Consider the following 16,699-nt stretch of genomic DNA (forward strand, 5'->3'; position numbering starts at 1 on the left):
AAGTAACTAATTTCTCTGTTTAATGAGAAGTAGAGGTATGTGTGTATAGTATATAACAATTGTGTGCATAAAGATGTCTATTTTAAAAGCTAACAACTGGCAGCTGACCCTTTGAGAAAGAAAAGTATGACTAAAAAAGGGGAAAAGTGTTCAGCTTTAATAATAATCAATAGCAGATTTTTCTTAGCAGATTTAAGAAATTGTCTCTTTCACCTGATTGCAGTGACACAGGCATAAATCTGTAGAACCCTTCGTGAAAGCAGTTTGGTATATATCAAAGACTGATATTTCTGCCTCTACGAATAAGCCCTAAGGAAGTAATTTACACCCCCCCCCCACACACACACTTTTTTTGAGGGAGGATGTTATTTTCTTTTTTTGTAACAGCTTTATGGAGATATTGTGATTTGTAATAAGAAATATATATTTGATCTTAGTCTGTTTCTGGCACAGAGCTCCCCAAACTGTTGGGCTTGCATAAATGTAGAGAGCCATAAAGCTGTCTTTTTTTGTTAGAGGTGACTTTTTTTGCCAGGGAAATGAAACAAGCAGTCAAGGGGTTGGAACTTTAGTCTCACCCTTCTGACCTGGAGAGGAAGGAGGGGCTGAAGTTTGAATCACCTTGACCATGATTTAATCAATCATTCCCACGCTGTGCAGCCTCCATAAAAATCTAAAGGGGTGGAGTGTGGAGAGCTTCTGGGTTGGTGAACTTGGGGAGGTGCTGGGAGAGTGGAGTGTTCGGAGCATGGAAACCCTGTGCCCCTCCCCATTACTTGCCCTATGCATCCCTTCCTCCTGACTGTGAATTAAATCCTTTTATAGTGAATAGGGGAAAAGTGCTCAACTTTAATAATAATCAGTAGCAGGTAATCTGATAAGTGGTAAGTTTCTCAGAATTCTTTGAGATGATCTAGCAAATTAGTAGAACCTGGAAGGCGTGTTGTGGGACTCTCAGAAGCTCAGGTATCAACCTGGAATTGGCTTCTGAATGGGTAAGGAAGTAGCTTGTAGGACTGCATGAAGTCATGCTACCTCCGGTAGTGTCAGAAATGAGTTAAATTGGAGTTTCCGTCGTGGCACAGTGGTTAGCGAATCCGACTAGGAACCATGAGGTTGCGGGTTCGGTCCCTGCCCTTGCTCAGTGGGTTAACGATCCGGCGTTGCCGTGAGCTGTGGTGTAGGTTGCAGATGCGACTCCGATCTCGCGTTGCTGTGTCTCTGGCGTAGGCCGGTGGCTACAGCTCCGATTCAACCCCTAGCCTGGGAACCTCCATATGCCGCGGGAGCGGCCCAAGAAATAGCAACAACAACAACAACAAAACAACAACAAAAAAGACAAAAGACAAAAAAAAAAAAAAAAAAAGAGTGCAGAAGGAAGTTGGAGATCTGGAAATGACTTGCCTTAAAGCTGTCCAGACCCACGTACTTCCAGAAAGTATCCAAACCTTACACTTGGTTGAAGACCCTTGAATGAGGGGAACAGCTTACGTTCTACCTTATGTGATATTAAGCACTTAGCCTTTTAAGTTAATTGTCTCATATCATTTTGTCTTGAAAGCTTTGACAAGTTGTATAACTGACCTTGATGATGAGACAGTGTTCTTTACAGTAAGTAGTTCTGGACCAATGAACATAGTAATCGGAATATCATGGAGGTGTTTGCCAAAATACACAAATTAGAAGGGAAAAAAAAGAATCTGGATCTCTACCTCACACTTGATACCAAAATAAGTTCCTGAATTTCCAGAGTTAAATATAAAAAGGAAAATCTTAAAAATATTTGAAGGAAACATGGGTCATTATAAATAAAACTTGGGTGTGAGGAAAGCCTTTATAAGCAGTTCAGCACCCTCCTTTTTCTCATTAAAAAATTAGTCTCCAGGAGTTTCCGCTGTGGCACAGTGGGTTAAGAATCTGACTGCAGCGGCTCAGGTTGTTTTGGAGGTGAGGGCTTAATCCCTGGCCTGGCACAGTGGGTTAAAGGATCCGGCATTGCCACAGCTGTCGTGTAGGTTGCACCTGTGGCTGAGATTCAACACTTGCCCCTGGGGAACTTCATATGCCACAGGTGGGACCATTAAAAAAATCTCTAAATTATTGTTACATGGTCATAACTGTTTTAAAAATACATGGGAGTTCCTGTCGTGGCTCAGTGGAAACAAATCTGACTAGCATCTATGAGGACGCAGGCTCCATCCCTGGCCTCGCTCAGTGGGTTATGGTTCTGGCGTTGCTGTGGCTGTGGTGTAGGCTGGCAGCTGTAGTTCCGGTTTGACCCCTAGCCTGGGAATCTCCATATGCTGTGGGTGCGGTGCTAAAAAGACAAAATAAATAAATAAATAATAGATAAATTCTTCTCTTTTCAGAAATCCAGTTTTCAAAATTCATGTTAAGATCAAGAATGTCGTTTACATCTAAGTTATCTTGCACTTTCATATGTCATCTTTTCTCTTAAGCACAAAGAACCCTTCAAAATGCTTTCGTGATAAACGTAACTCTTTACCCACAAACCTTCCTAATGATTCATTTGCTAAGTTTAGGAATTATTTGCCTCTTGATCCCAGGCACTGTTGGTTGTACTTGTGCAGCAGTGGGTGGATTTAAAGTTGTTAGGGAACCATGGTGTTGTTTTCTCTTGGAGTAAACTATTGATTACTAAGCTTCTTTGAAACGGCGATCTTGGGAGTTCCCATCGTGGCTTAGCAGTACTGAATCAGACTAGTATCCATGAGAATGTGGATTTGATCCCTGACCTCACTCAGTAGGTTAAGGATCTGGCGTTGCCTTGAGCTGTGGTGTAGGTTGCAGAAGTGGGTCTGATCTGATGTTGCTGTGGCTGTGGTGTGGCTCAGCATCTACAGCTCTGATTTGACCCCTAGCCTGGGAATTGCCCATATGCTGCTGGTGCGGCCCTAAAAAGATGGAAAAAATAAAAATAAAAGGGGGTCTTTATACTGAATAATAGTATATATATATAATTAGTAATTTGAATGTTGAACAGTTGAATATACTGCTATTTTTATAGTACAAGGTGCAGACATGTCAGATTTTAATAATCTAAAAATGAGTAAGAACTCATTTTCCTTTTGTTTTTATTTTCCTTTAAAGTATTCCCCCCTTCCCATCCCCAGTGAAATACTGTGTCAGTGTCTATTTTACTTTTAGGCCCTAGTGTGCCAGGGCCTGATTGAAATGCAGACTGATTTCTTTGCAAGAGAAAGAATGTGATTTACTGTCTTAATTCCTTGTGAAGGCCGTTGGGACAAAGTAAACAAGTATTGACTTTGTCAAGGTAAGTTGAAATTTTTTCAGCCCCCTCTAGATTTACCAGAAATAATATAGTGAGTCATTTTTCTGGTGACTGAGAAAGTACAGCTGGTGGAAGAAATTGCACGTTAATGATATTGTCAGTGAAGGAGGACCACTGGATACAAGGATGCCAATACTCAGTACCTATTACTTGGGTTAATGTTCTGAAGGACTAGGAAGCATTATCCTTGGTCAAATAGGCTAAATTCAAGATATTCCAGGGTTCACAGAGTATGTCAAATTTGGATCTAATCAAAATGTAGTAATCTCATTTGACACAATACAGAAAATTAATACGAGATAAAGAGGACAAATTACTCATTATTTTGGGAACTATGATTTATTTTGCCTTGAAAGGAAGATGTGTTGTACTTTTTAGTTACCATGTATGTTTTTTTCTTTTGTGGGATTAAATAAAAACATTCACTAAGTCACTAAATACTTAACTGTTCTAGCTGTGTGCTAGGCACTCAGGTATTTGGCATTCAGCTGCAAACTAAAACAGAAGTCTGTGTTTTCAGAAGACTCTGCATTCTGGTTGGTGGAGAAAGGCAGTAAATGAATTATATATATGTCTATGTACATGTGTATGTATATAGTACAGAGCAATTGAAGTGTTGGAAGGAAAAGTGAAGCGTGTGAGCAGTATGGGGACTACCACATTAGGGAACAGGGAAGTGAAGTTATAAATAGGATGGCAAAGAAAGGATTCAATGAAAAGACCATAAAAAAAAGGTAGCCATTACAGCATTATTTATGATAATGATAAGTATTGGCAGCAACCTGTATGTCCATCTCTGAGATTGGTTAAGTATGTTACAGTGTTTCTATATAGTGGAATGCTGTACAGTAAATAAGCCCTACATTACAGAATGATCTCTCAAGATAAGTGATAAAAATAGGGTGCAAAATAATATACCGAATATGTTACCATTGGTGTCTATCACATGCATGATGTATGAGTATTTTTCTAAATGCATGGAATCTCAGTGGAAAGAGACATAAAAATAGTAGTTGTTTTTGGAGTGAAGAACAGGATAATTTGTGGTGAGTGAGGGTGAAATACTTTCTATTCCATTTTACTATGTATTATTTGTATTAGTGAAAAAAAAGGTGTAAAAAAAGTGAAGATTGTCTAATTAGAAAATCATGGAAAAACACACACATCTACAGAACCTAGTGGCCTAGATAGCTGTCTAGCCTAGATAGTGAATAAATGGGATAGCTAATAGAAGTGTAGACTCACTTCTGATGAGCTGGAGACCTTGTTGACTGACTCTTCCAAAGCAAGGCCAAAAATCCTCTTTTGATTGAGTTATGGATTGTTGTGATCATAATTGTAACATTTAGATTTATTTGACTTTTTTTTACTCTTCTAATCAAGTAGAAGCTGTATTCATTGCCTAGGGCTTCCACAATGAAGTTCCACAAACAGAAATTTGTTGTCTCACAGTTCTGGAGGCTGGATGTCCAAAAATCAGTGTGTTAGCAGGGCCATGTCCCTTGACCACCTCTTGGGGAATCCTTCCTTACTTGTCCCTAGCTTCCAGCGATCCTTGGCCTTCCTAGGCTTGCAGACACAAAATTCCATTCTCTTGACTGGTCATGTGATTTTTCTCCCTGTTTGTCTCTCTGTCTTCACATGGCCATCGTCTTATAACGACACTGATCATATTGGATTTAGGGGCCCACCCTACTCTAGTATGACCTCATTTTAACTAATTATATTGGTAACAACCCTCTTTCCAAATAAGGTCACATTCCGAGGTCCCGGGAATTGGGGACATAGCTTTGTTGGGAGTGGGACATAATTCAACCCATAACAGGCTTTCCATTTTGATTTATTTGCTTTCCTATTATAGCCTTCCATGTGTGTAAAGTGGTTTAGAAAGTTGTATAAAGTAGATAAAATCTATACCATCCCACCTCCCTGAATAAAATCATATTTAAGAGTGCAGCTTATTTTATTAAAGCTGATGTTTTAATGAAAACAATTTTTTTCTCTAAGTGTTGAAAGTTAAAAATATGGAGATTGTACGTAGTGAGTTAAAGACGACAGTTACTTAGACTTTTTAAGTGATTTTTAAAAAAATTTGGGCCATGAGGATAAATACCTTATTTTTTTTTTTTTTTTGCATTTTCATTCTCAGTCATGCAAAAAATGGGTTCCTTTCCAGATCAGTTTAAGCTTAAGGTACGGCAGAGGGGACAAAGTCTTTTTTCCACCCTATTCCTCTCAGTAGTTTATCCTCTTGTACTCATGGCCATTACAGTTGTGTGAAACATTAGGAAGTCTTTTTAAAAGTTATTATGTCCTAAATAAGCCTTTTTGATATCTTTTTACCCTTTGAGAAATAAGCCCTCTAGCTGAATAAATGGACAAATTGGCATTTAAGTGTCTTTCTGATTTTTCACACACAGCCATCCAGAAAAGTAGGAGAGACTGTTCTTCTGGTCTATTGAAAATATCTCATTTTTTTCTTTAAAAAGTTCATTAATATAGAAAACTGATGTATTCAGGTATTTTCATAATTAGTAATTCCTCTAACTTCTCTGTTAAACAGTTAAATCGCACGTCTTAGGAAGTTAATGCTTCCTGGTAAGGTAGGCTCTGGTAATGTGCTTTCATTTCACTGCTGCCCAGTCATGTTTAAAATGTTTTATGGACTTAGGTGTCTTAGAATCTTGAGGATTGATTTGGTCTGTAGATAGTGTCTAGTCTGACATTCTCCAAAATATAGGAATCTTTTTAGTGTTCCTGGTCTATAAAACCTCTAGTGACTGTAAACTCATTGCTTCTACACCCACCATCTTTTGGGAGGCCTTTCTGAAACTTGTACCTAATGGCTTCCAGCCCACACTTGTCTGTTTCCTCTTTCACATGCTGTATACTAAGGCCTACACTTACTTGAAAGCTGTCATTTCTTCCCACTGTGCTTCTTGCTAGGCTAAATCTTTCCCTTTCCTTAATTCTTGCTTATGTGACATAATTTTCAGCCTCTTCACCATCTTGCTTTCTCTTCTCTGATACACTGTAGTTTTTTAATGTCTCTTAAGATACAGCACCTAAAACACATGCCATATTCCTGCACTTCCACCTCTGAAATTATGGGCCTAAGTTCCCCCCACAGTTTGGAGGTGCGGCCACAATCAGTAACTTGTGCAGTTATAAGTGCCCTGAAGGAAACGCACACGATCTATCAGAAGAGTTCTTAGCAATAGATTTGGAGGGTTTGGGAAGGCTTCCTTAAGAAACTGATGGACATATCAAGTTCTGAAAGGCTGGACCCTGCAGAGGTGATCAGCAAGTATTGTGCTCTGGAAGCAAGAGAGACTGAGTCTGGTGTTTACGAGGAATGGGAAGAAATGGGAATGGTTGGGTGCACAGTTAATGAGTGAAAGAGGCAGTATATGAAGTTGGAGAATGAGATGGGGACTAAGTCATAAAGGTCTTTGGAAGTCATACTAAAGAACTGTTTTTGAAGATAATAGTCATTAAAGGAAGTTTTCAGCTGGGGTGGAGGGAACATGATCAGACATTGATTTTAGAAGAATCATTCTAGCCCAAATGAGAATGAATTGCAGGGTCCGAGATTGGTAATCAGGAGATCAGTTGGCAACTATTATGGTACTCTTTAGACATGGTGGTGGTGCCCAGACCTTGACTGGTGGTTCTGGAGTTGGGAAGAAACAGATTAGAAAAATAGTTGGGAGAATTTGTTACTGGCTGTGGGGAAGGAGATTGAAAGGTAGATGGCAAGGATAATGCTCCTGGTTTTGGCTTAAGCCGAATGGGACTAGAGTAGAGGAGTGGTGGGGAAGAAGTAGACTTCAGTGAAGCTTGAGGCAGAGGTAGGACCACCAGGTGGAGATGTGCCAAGTGTAATCGAGTATGTGAGGTTAAGCTGACAGACACCTGCGCTGAAGAACTTTGGGCAGGAGATAGGACTTTCATCAGTATCTATATGGTAGTTGAATTAAGGGGAGTGATCAGAATAACCCAGGGGAGCGCCGAACAAAACCCTTAAGAACTGTTACCTAATATTTGAGGGTTTTTGACTGTTTGGAAACCAGCAAAAGAGAAGGAAATCAAGGTTGTGATGATATAATTATTTAGTAGAAACCCGTCTAAAATGTTTGGTTTGTGGGGAGAAAATGATCTCCCCTACTCAGCTGTCATGGTATCTGAAATTCATGTTATTAAAGATTCTCTACTTAGGATTAAGGTGTTTCTAGTTACCTGTTAAAATATAGATATCCCTAAGGAGAGCCTAAGTTTTAATCCATTGTAGATTTTTTTTTTTTTTTTTTTGCTTTTTAGGGCTGAACCTGCAGCATATGGAGGTTCCCAGGCTGGGGATTGAATCGGAGCTGTAGGTGCCAGCCACAGCCACAGCAACGCAGGATCCAAGCTGTGTCTGCGACCTACACCGCAGCTGACGGCAATGCTGGATCCTTAACCCACTGAGCAGGGCCAGGGATGGAATCTGCATCCTCATGGATGCCAGTCAGGTTTGTTCCCTGCTGAATCATGATGGGAACTCCCATTATAGTTGATTAACAGTGTTGTGTTAATTTCTGCTGTTTAGCACAGTGATTCAGTTATACATATATATACATATATATATACACATATATATATACTTTTTCTATTTACACACATATATTTTTTTTTTCATTCTCTTTTCCATTATGATTTATCACATGGTATTAAATATAGTTCCCTACATTTTAATTCAGATTGGAGGGACAGATAGGGATTTCAGAAAGATTAATTTGGGAAATAGAATGTTGCTGAGGAGTTTAAGATCTCAGAGGGACCTGGTCTTGAAGCATTCAGGTCACCAGTCACCTGGATAAGAAGATGCGGAAAACCAGATTGTGTGTGTGTTTGGAAAGGAGGGTGGTGAGTTGAATAGTAAAGAGGTAACGCCCTTAAGAAAGGAAGAAGAGAACAGTAAGAGGATGAGGAACTAGATAGAGGGAAAAATCTTGGAAGAATTTTAGTTATATATTAGGATGACCATATAATTCATCATCTCAACTGGAACATATTGAGGTGATTTATCATCTAAACTCAGACATACTGAGATAGAAAGGGTATTTTTTTTTTTTTTTTTTGCCACACCCATGGCATATGGAAGTTTCTGGGCCAGGAATTGAATCCAAGCCACGGCTGCAGCCTACGCCACAGCTGTGGCAACACTAGATCCTTAACCCACTGTGCAACAGTTGGAATTCTGGGAATGGCGGTTTTTAATTACCTTTTGCAAAGAAGAATGGTTGCTCTAGTTGTAATGTACTTATATAACATATGCATATTACATATGTATGTACTCATATGCAATAATAGTGTTACATCAGTTTTTAGCTACCGTGTGACAAGCAAGGTAGCTTTATACCACTTTATACCTATACATATATAACATTTTGTACGATATTCTTAAAATAATTCTCTGAGGTAAGTGGCATTGTCCTTTTTTTTTTTTTTTTTTTTTTTTTTTTGGTATTTTGTCCTTTTAGGGCCACACTAGCAGCATATGGAGGTTCCCAGGCTAGGGGTGGAATCAGAGCTACAGCTGCTGGCCTCCACCACAGCCATAGCCACAGCAACGCCAGATCCAAGCCGTGTCTTCCACCTACACTATACCTTACAGCAGCAGTGGATCCTTAACCCACTGAGCAAGGCCAGGGATCGAACCCGCAACCTCATGGTTCCTAGGCGGATTCGTTAACCACTGAGCCATGATGGGAACTCCCTGTCTTCATTTATAAGCGATGAAAGCAAATCTTAAGAAAGTAGAATATCTTGCCTGCAGTTCTCCATGGTGGTCAGAATTGGAAATAATGAAATGGCTTAACATTGACCATAAACAAAATACAAGTAAACTCTTAAAACACTACATTGTACTGCAGTTGTTGTGCGTGTGTATATATATATTTAAAAATACCCCCTGACTTATTAAGAAAATTGCTAGCATATTTAAAATTGATTTCATATATTAAGCCCCATTCCCCTTCTGATATCCATACTCCTGAGGGCTTACTTTGTGCCAGACATGTTTCAAGCATTTTACATGTTATTAACCTAATTGAAGCCACGCAATAGCCATTTTACAGTTTAGGAAAGAGTGGCATGGTGAATAACTTGCCTAAAGCAGTCAGCACATCTAAAAAGTGGCAGAACCTGAATTCAGACTTGACACTTTGGCTCCAGGGCCTGCCTGCCTTTTTCTTCCTTCCTTCCTTCCTTCCTTCCTTCTCCAATTTTCCCTCTATTTTGGCCGCCTCCCAGCATGTAGAGTTCCCAGGCCAAGGATCAGATCTGAGCTGCAGTTGCGACCCATGTTGCTGTGGCAACGCCAGATCCCTAGCCCACTGTGCCATGCTGGAGATTGAACCTGCGTTCCAGCGCGCAGGGATCCCATCGCATCACAGCAGGAATGCCACAGGATCTGTTTTAACTACTGTCTTGTACTGCCTGCTCTAGCCCATATTATTAGTGTGGATGTAGGTTTTAGTTTTTCTTGCATGTGAGTTTGTTTGGTTGCCTTGTGAGTATGTATATACCTTTAAAAGAAAACTGCCACAGAGTTCCTATCGTGGCTCAGTGGTTAATGAACCCGACTAGTATCCATGAGGACTCGGGTTCGCTATTAAATAGCCTCGCTCAGTGGGTTAAGGGTCATGCGTTGCTGTTAGCTGTGGTGTAGGTTGCAGACTCGGTTTGGGTCCTGCATTGCTGTGGCTGTGGCGTGGGCCTGCAGCTGCAGCTTAGCCTGGGAACCTTCATGTGCCATGGGTGTGACCCTAAAAAGCAAAAAAAAAAAAAACAAAAAAAAAACATAATATATGTTCACATTATATATATATATATATACACACACACATATGTATTCCATATATATATGTACATGTATGTATGTATTCCATGTATATATGTATGTATTCCATCAGATTATGGAATTCCAGCAGTTAGAAATATATTCTATCCCCTTGTATAAAAATGTTGTCTCTTTCACAGCTATCCACATATACCTCCTCACCGGTATCCATTTCTATAACCATCCTACACCCGCTGTGTTTAGGGTCTAGGAATGTTAACAGCATCAGTAAAACAATAGCAAGAGGTAAACCCAAATTCCTTGAGTCTTTAATAGTGTCACCAGTGGCTAAGACATTATTGCCCAGGCAACTTTTCACTTAACCTGAGTGAATGGTTATATGCAATTCTTTACAGTGTACTTACAGAGGAAGTAAATGGCAGAATTTATTGCAGTGCTAATAGGCATTATACTGATTAGTTATGAGATTTGGAGCAAATGTTTTTACCTTTCTGAGATTATAAATGAGGAAATTGAACTGGATTTCTTAGAGATCTTTATCCCTGCTAGATCTCTATTTCTTTGGAAAGAAAAAGGAGTTGGCATTTGACATTAAGTGAGCAAGGAAATGGGACATGTATTTAGCCCATATTTTTCATTCAACATCAGAGTAATTTAATAGGGTCAAGGCATGATGATGTAAGCCACTATCCATTGGGGAAAAGTGGAAACCAAACAAAAATGTTACTGTAAGACTTAGGACTTGAGCTTCTTGTTTGATCAGCTTAAACTGAAGACTTGAAGTGGATTTGGGCATTTAAGAATAGATTATATTTTTTAATTCATAAGAGGATCTTAGGAATGAAAGAAATCATAAAGTTGAACGAAAGTAACTGTCTGTGGAACTTGTGAATCGCTATCTTAATATCCCATCCACTGATGTTAGGTATCCCAAGGCAGGACACCTTTAGGCAGCAGTGACTCAGAAGGATGTTCTAAGATGTGGAACGTACAGCCTCTACTCATTAACTCTAGTCCTGCCATCTGGGACCATGGATTTTTCTCTGTGATAGTCCTAAAAAGTATTGAAAGATACCACTGTTAACTCATTTACTTAAGCAGCTCCCCCCGCCCCTTTCCATAGCAGTGGAAATGAGACTGGTTAAGTTGGAAGAATATAAATCTCTGGGTAGAGAGGGGCGTTTGCACTTTTGATACTGTCTAAAATATAATGGTTAGGAGTTCCCATTGTGGCTCAGTGGTTAACGAATCTGACTAGGAACCATGAGGTTGCAGGTTCGATCCCTGGCCTTGCTCAGTGGGTTAAGGATCCGGCATTGCCGTGAGCTGTGGTGTAGGTTGCAGACGTGGCTCGGATCCCACATTGCTGTGGCTCTGGTGTAGGCCAGCGACTACAGCTCCAATTGGATCCCTAGCCTGGGAACCTCCATATGCCACTGGAGCGGCCTTAGAAAAGGCAAAAAATGACAATAAAAAATAAAATATAATGGTTAAATTCTGCTAAGGAAGTAATGCAGTTTGCTCTGTCTCTTCAGTATAACTAATGGGCAGATGATGAGGGGGTGGCATTTAACGTGGTACAAAAAGCAGCAAGCCATGCCAGCATTTAATACTTAAATTGAATCTCATTTCATGACTTCATTAATTCTAAGCAGAATCTGAAGTACACTTTAGTAGTGATAACCAGATGAATACCAGTGTATCAAATGACATTAAAATGTCTTTTGGACTGACAGTGGAATGGCTTGATATTTTAGATCTGATTCCTTCCAAATGTGATGAAATACTGACGTACTTTGTGGACTACAGCTGAATGAACAGTATTGAAATCCACATTTCCTTTTTGTTCATACCAAATTATGCTAGGTTGGTTAGAGTGCCGTTTTTGGCACGTGGTTTCTTCATGATCCGTAGTTACGTTTTTGATCTTTAACATTGACATGACATACTTTTGAAACTTATTTTCTGAAGAAAAAGATTGTGGCCATGGTTTTCAAACTTAATATGTTGAAGGGGTTCTGCTTTTTACATTAATCATTCTTGCTACCAGTTATTAATAGGCAGTGAATTACTTTGCTTTAAATTTAAATTAACCGCACATATTGAAAGTGTGAAGTTTGGGGAGTTCCCGTCATGGGCAGCGAAAATGAATCCGACTAGGAACCATGAGGTTGTGGGTTTGATCCCTGGCCTCGCTCGGTGGGTTTAAGATCCGGCGTTGCCTTGAGCTGTGGTGTAGGTCGAAGACGTGGCTCACATCTGGTGTTGCTGTGGCTCTGGCGTAGGCCAGCCGCTGTAGCTCCGATTGGACCCCTAGCATGAGAACCTCCGTATGCTGCAAGTGCGGCCCTGAAAAGACAAAAGACAAAAAAAAAAAAAAGAAAAAGAAAGTGTGAAGTTTTGATAAATTGTGACATATGTATCTGTGAAACTATCACTATAGTCAACATAATGAAAATATCCGTCACTCTCAGAAATTTCTTTCATTGACTTGTAGGCTCTTCCTCTTCTCTTGGCCACTCACCCTTGTTCCCAGGCAATCAGCTAAACTGCTTGCTATCAGCAAGATTCTAGGATTTTATATAAATGGTTCTACATTGTATACTCTTGCTGTGGCTTCTTAGCATAATTATTTTGAGAGTCATCCATATTGATGAGTGTATTTCATTTGTTGTTTTATTGTAAGTAATTATACATCGACTGGATTTACCACATTTTGGTAATGCATTCATCTGTTGGTGGACAGTTGAGTTGTTTCCAGTTTTTGGCTCTTAGAAATAAAACTGCTTTCGTGGACGTACACTTTCGTTTTTCTTAGGTAAATACTAGGAATGGAGTGGCTGGGTTATATGGTGGATGAACAATTGTTCTATAGAAAAAGAATTGATATTTGAGTATTGATTTGTGTATCCTACAACCTTCTTAAACCGTTAGTTCTGGATGTCTCTTTTTAATTTCATTTCCGATTCATTGTAACATCCTAGAACATTGTCAGCTTAAATTTGAGGAAATGTGTTAGCTTATAAAAAGTAATATATCACTTTGCTGTGTGGCATCCCCAGTATTTTGTCTTCACTTTTCTTTTTCTGAATTACTAGTGTTCTCATAATGGAACGTTGAAATTTCAGGCTATCATTATTTAAACAGTTGAATTTATAGGCAGTTTCAGGAAATTGATTCTCTGAGGGAGGAATTACTGTTTGTTTTTATGGTTTTTATACGATTCTAAGAAACTGTTCAAATTACATATTTTACAAAATCAACCACTTTGGCGATGGATTTGGGAGGATGAGGAAAGTATATGATAAAGACTCTGAGGTTTGAGGCTTGAGCACAAGCTGCATGAATCAGTGCAATTACTGAAATGAAGACTGAGAAAGATTTGGGATTATCAGTTCAGCCTGAACATGTTAGATTTTAGGCCTATTTGTTGACTGTGTTAAGTATTTGTGTGTTTATTTGAAGGACTGTAAATGAAAAACTATGTTAGGGTTAAAAACAGGCCTGAGATGTAGTTCCCACTGTGGTTCAGTGGGATTGGCAGGGCCTTGGGAGCACTGGGACACAGGTTCGATTCCTGGATTGGCACAGTGGTTTAAGGATTCCGCATTACCACAGCTAAAGCTTAGGTAGCAACTGTGGCCTGAATCTGATCCCTGGTGCAAGAATTGCATATGCTGTAGGGCGGCAAAAAAAAAAAGGCCTGCGATCACACAACTAGTTATTTGCAGAATTAGATCTCAAACCTGGGGCCCTCTGACTCCAAAGCCAATGTGGTTATTCCTGTATTGTATTGTATCCACAAGGCAGAAAAACAGGCTTGGCTTTGACATAATAAACGTTCCCTGTGAGGTTTTATAAATATATAGCAGAGTTTGCAACTCACAGGCCAGCAGGCTCCAGACAGCTAACTCTGAGCCAAGTTATAATATAAGACAGTGATGAGACTTATGGAGAACTGCAGAGCCCATGTTCCATCTGAAAGATTAGCTGCTGATTAGCTCCAACACATTGTTACCAGGTGGGAAAGTGAGCCCAGCGTTGCTGGATCTGATTTTTTTTGAGAGAGGTCAGGCATTTTGATTTTTATGTTAAGTATTCTGATTTATAAATGTGGGCAACTTCAGCGTGCTCTGTGGGCTAGCCCTATGTCCTGCCACCAAACGTACATGTCTTTTGGGTTCTTCCAGGCGGGTAAGTGTTGCACCTGGTATATAAATGTATATGATGGGTAATGGTCATAATAAGCACATTACAGTCTTTTGGAATGCAGGTTGCTTAGTTTGAACATGGTGTTTAGTCAATCTGGTGTTTTAAGATCAGTTTTCATGAGGATCATTTAATTATAGGTGGGTGGGGGAGGGAGGAATTGCTCTCTGCAGCTTTCTGCCTCCTAATTGCATGCTTTTCTTTGCAGATAGGGCCAGTTGTGAGTGTGGATTTTTGAGTAAAACTTTGAACCCAAATGAGAAGAAACCTGCAAGGAACAGCTTCTACTGAACAGTGAGTCTGCAGTCATCTGTATGCCTAATATGGAATGTTCTCAACCCAGAGATAGCTCAGTTGACAAGGAGTGGTGAGTCTGACTCTCCCCCTGGTAGTTAACCTGAATCTTTCCCCTGAAGAGAAGGCTGCTCCACCTGCATGCTTAGCATTTATTAACTGTTGAACAGTAAGTTAATTCTTTTTTTTTTTTTTTTTTGGTCTTTTTAGGGCTGCACCCAGGGTATACGGAAGTTTCCAGGCTAGGGGTTGAATTGGAGCTACCGCTGCTGGCCTGTGCCACAGCCACAGCAACATGGCACCTGAGCAGCGTCTTCGACCTCTGCCACAGCTCACAGCAACGCCGGATCCTTAACCCACTGAGCAAGGTCAGCAATCGAACCTTTGTCCTCACACCTAGTCAGATGTGTTTCTGTTGAGCCATAACGGAAACTCCAAGAAGTTAATTTTTGTATTACAGAAGATGAAAATAGCACAGTTTAAGAGAATTCTTGATGCCTAATAGTGTGTTTAATGTATGATTGCAGTTTGACTTTCTTCTTCAGTTAGACACATCCCTTCCTTTGCCTGTGTATTTTTATCTTTTATATTTTTCCTCCAGTCCCAATCATACCATTCTCCAAGCCTTGTCTCCTTAACTATGCCCAGCCACCCTCAAGTGACGGTCATGGTGGTTACCACCATCCATTCTGATCTTGGTTATGGTAGGTCTTACTGTCTTTGGAAGTGACTGTTTTAGGAATGGGCATAAGGTCCAGTTTTGGCCAATGGGAAGTATAAGTCTGCAGAAGCCTCTTGCGAAAGGTTTTCTTTTGAAAAAGAAGAAAAGAGATGGTCCCTCCCATAGAGCTTGTTTTATCTGGATGTGACATGGGGAACTGCTGCAGCTAACTTGCTACCAGCCCGGAGGTGATTCCCTTACCTAAATGAGGGTGGAAGCAGGAGTATTGGAGAGAAGTACACTAGAGCTCCATTCACTATGCCTAGAACTACCCTCACTGGGTTCCTTATGATGTGAGATAATACATTTCCTTGTTGTTCAAGCAGTTTTGCCTTTAGATTTTTGTTATTTGCACTGGAAATTATCCCAATTCATTTGATTCTCTCCTTTCTAATTGCCCACTGTATGTTAGTGTCTCATGCATTTCTACTTCTTTATGTTCTGTGCTTTCCAGTAATGTTTGTGTATCTCTGTTGCACTTTATAAAATTTTTGATGTCAAGGCTCTGTTTATATCCCTACTGTATCTAACACGAGTTCTGTCTTCTTAAAAGCCATCAATTGCACATTTACTAAGTTATTTGAGCACTAGAGAATTTGAAAAATCAGTCTACAGAATTGAACAATTATGGAGAGTCTTTTTATACACATTTCTTTTCTTGCTTTGCTTTTTTTTTGCTTTGCCTTTTTCCAGGGCCACATTTGTGGCATATGGAAGTTCCTAGGCTAGGGTCAAATTGGAACTGCAGCTGCCAGCCTACACTAGAGCCACAGCAATGTGGGATCTGAGCTGCATCTGACACCTATACTGCAGCTCAGGGCAACGCCAGATCCTTAACCCACTAAGTGAGGCCAGGGATCGAACCTGCATTCTCACAGTTACTAGTTAGGGTTGTTACTGCTGAGCCACAATGGGAACTCCTATACATTTCTTTTTTTTACCACATTCCTCTAGGATTATGAATGAAGTTTGGTTTTTGATTTCAGATGACTCTTGTGTAATACATTTACAGGTGTTTAGTTCTACTCGATTTGCATTTTGTTTTTATTCAACTTTACTATAAAAATTAGCTCCTCTCCTATATATTTGAGTGTTGGCTTTTATGTATGTATTTATTTGCTTTTGTTAGGGCCGCACCCTCGGCATATGGAGATTCCCAGGGTAGGGGTCTAATCAGAGCTACAGCTGCTGCCCTATGCCACAGCCACACCAGATCTGAGCTGTGTCTGCAGCCTACACCACAGCTCATGGCAACACTGGATCCTTTTTTTTTTTTGGTCTTTTGTCTTTTTAGGGCTGCACTGCAGCATATGGAGGT

General features: G+C 40.0%; 1 pseudogene across 1 annotated transcript in view; it reads left to right on the forward strand.

Moving 5' to 3' along the window:
• The window catches only part of LOC146405742 (uncharacterized), a 68,573-nt pseudogene that overhangs the window by 15,240 nt on the left and 36,634 nt on the right, over positions 1–16,699 (forward strand). The window contains exon 2 of the transcript XR_014838770.1: positions 14,575–14,733. The product of XR_014838770.1 is annotated as an uncharacterized LOC146405742 (transcript). The remainder of the gene's footprint in view (positions 1–14,574; positions 14,734–16,699) is intronic.

This window comes from Sus scrofa, chromosome 2, assembly GCF_054392235.1.
Source record: "Sus scrofa isolate SSC_HxYL_T2T_F1_AM1 chromosome 2, Sscrofa_HxYL_maternal_Yorkshire_Landrace_v2.0, whole genome shotgun sequence".
In the NCBI taxonomy this organism is placed as follows: domain Eukaryota; kingdom Metazoa; phylum Chordata; class Mammalia; order Artiodactyla; family Suidae; genus Sus; species Sus scrofa.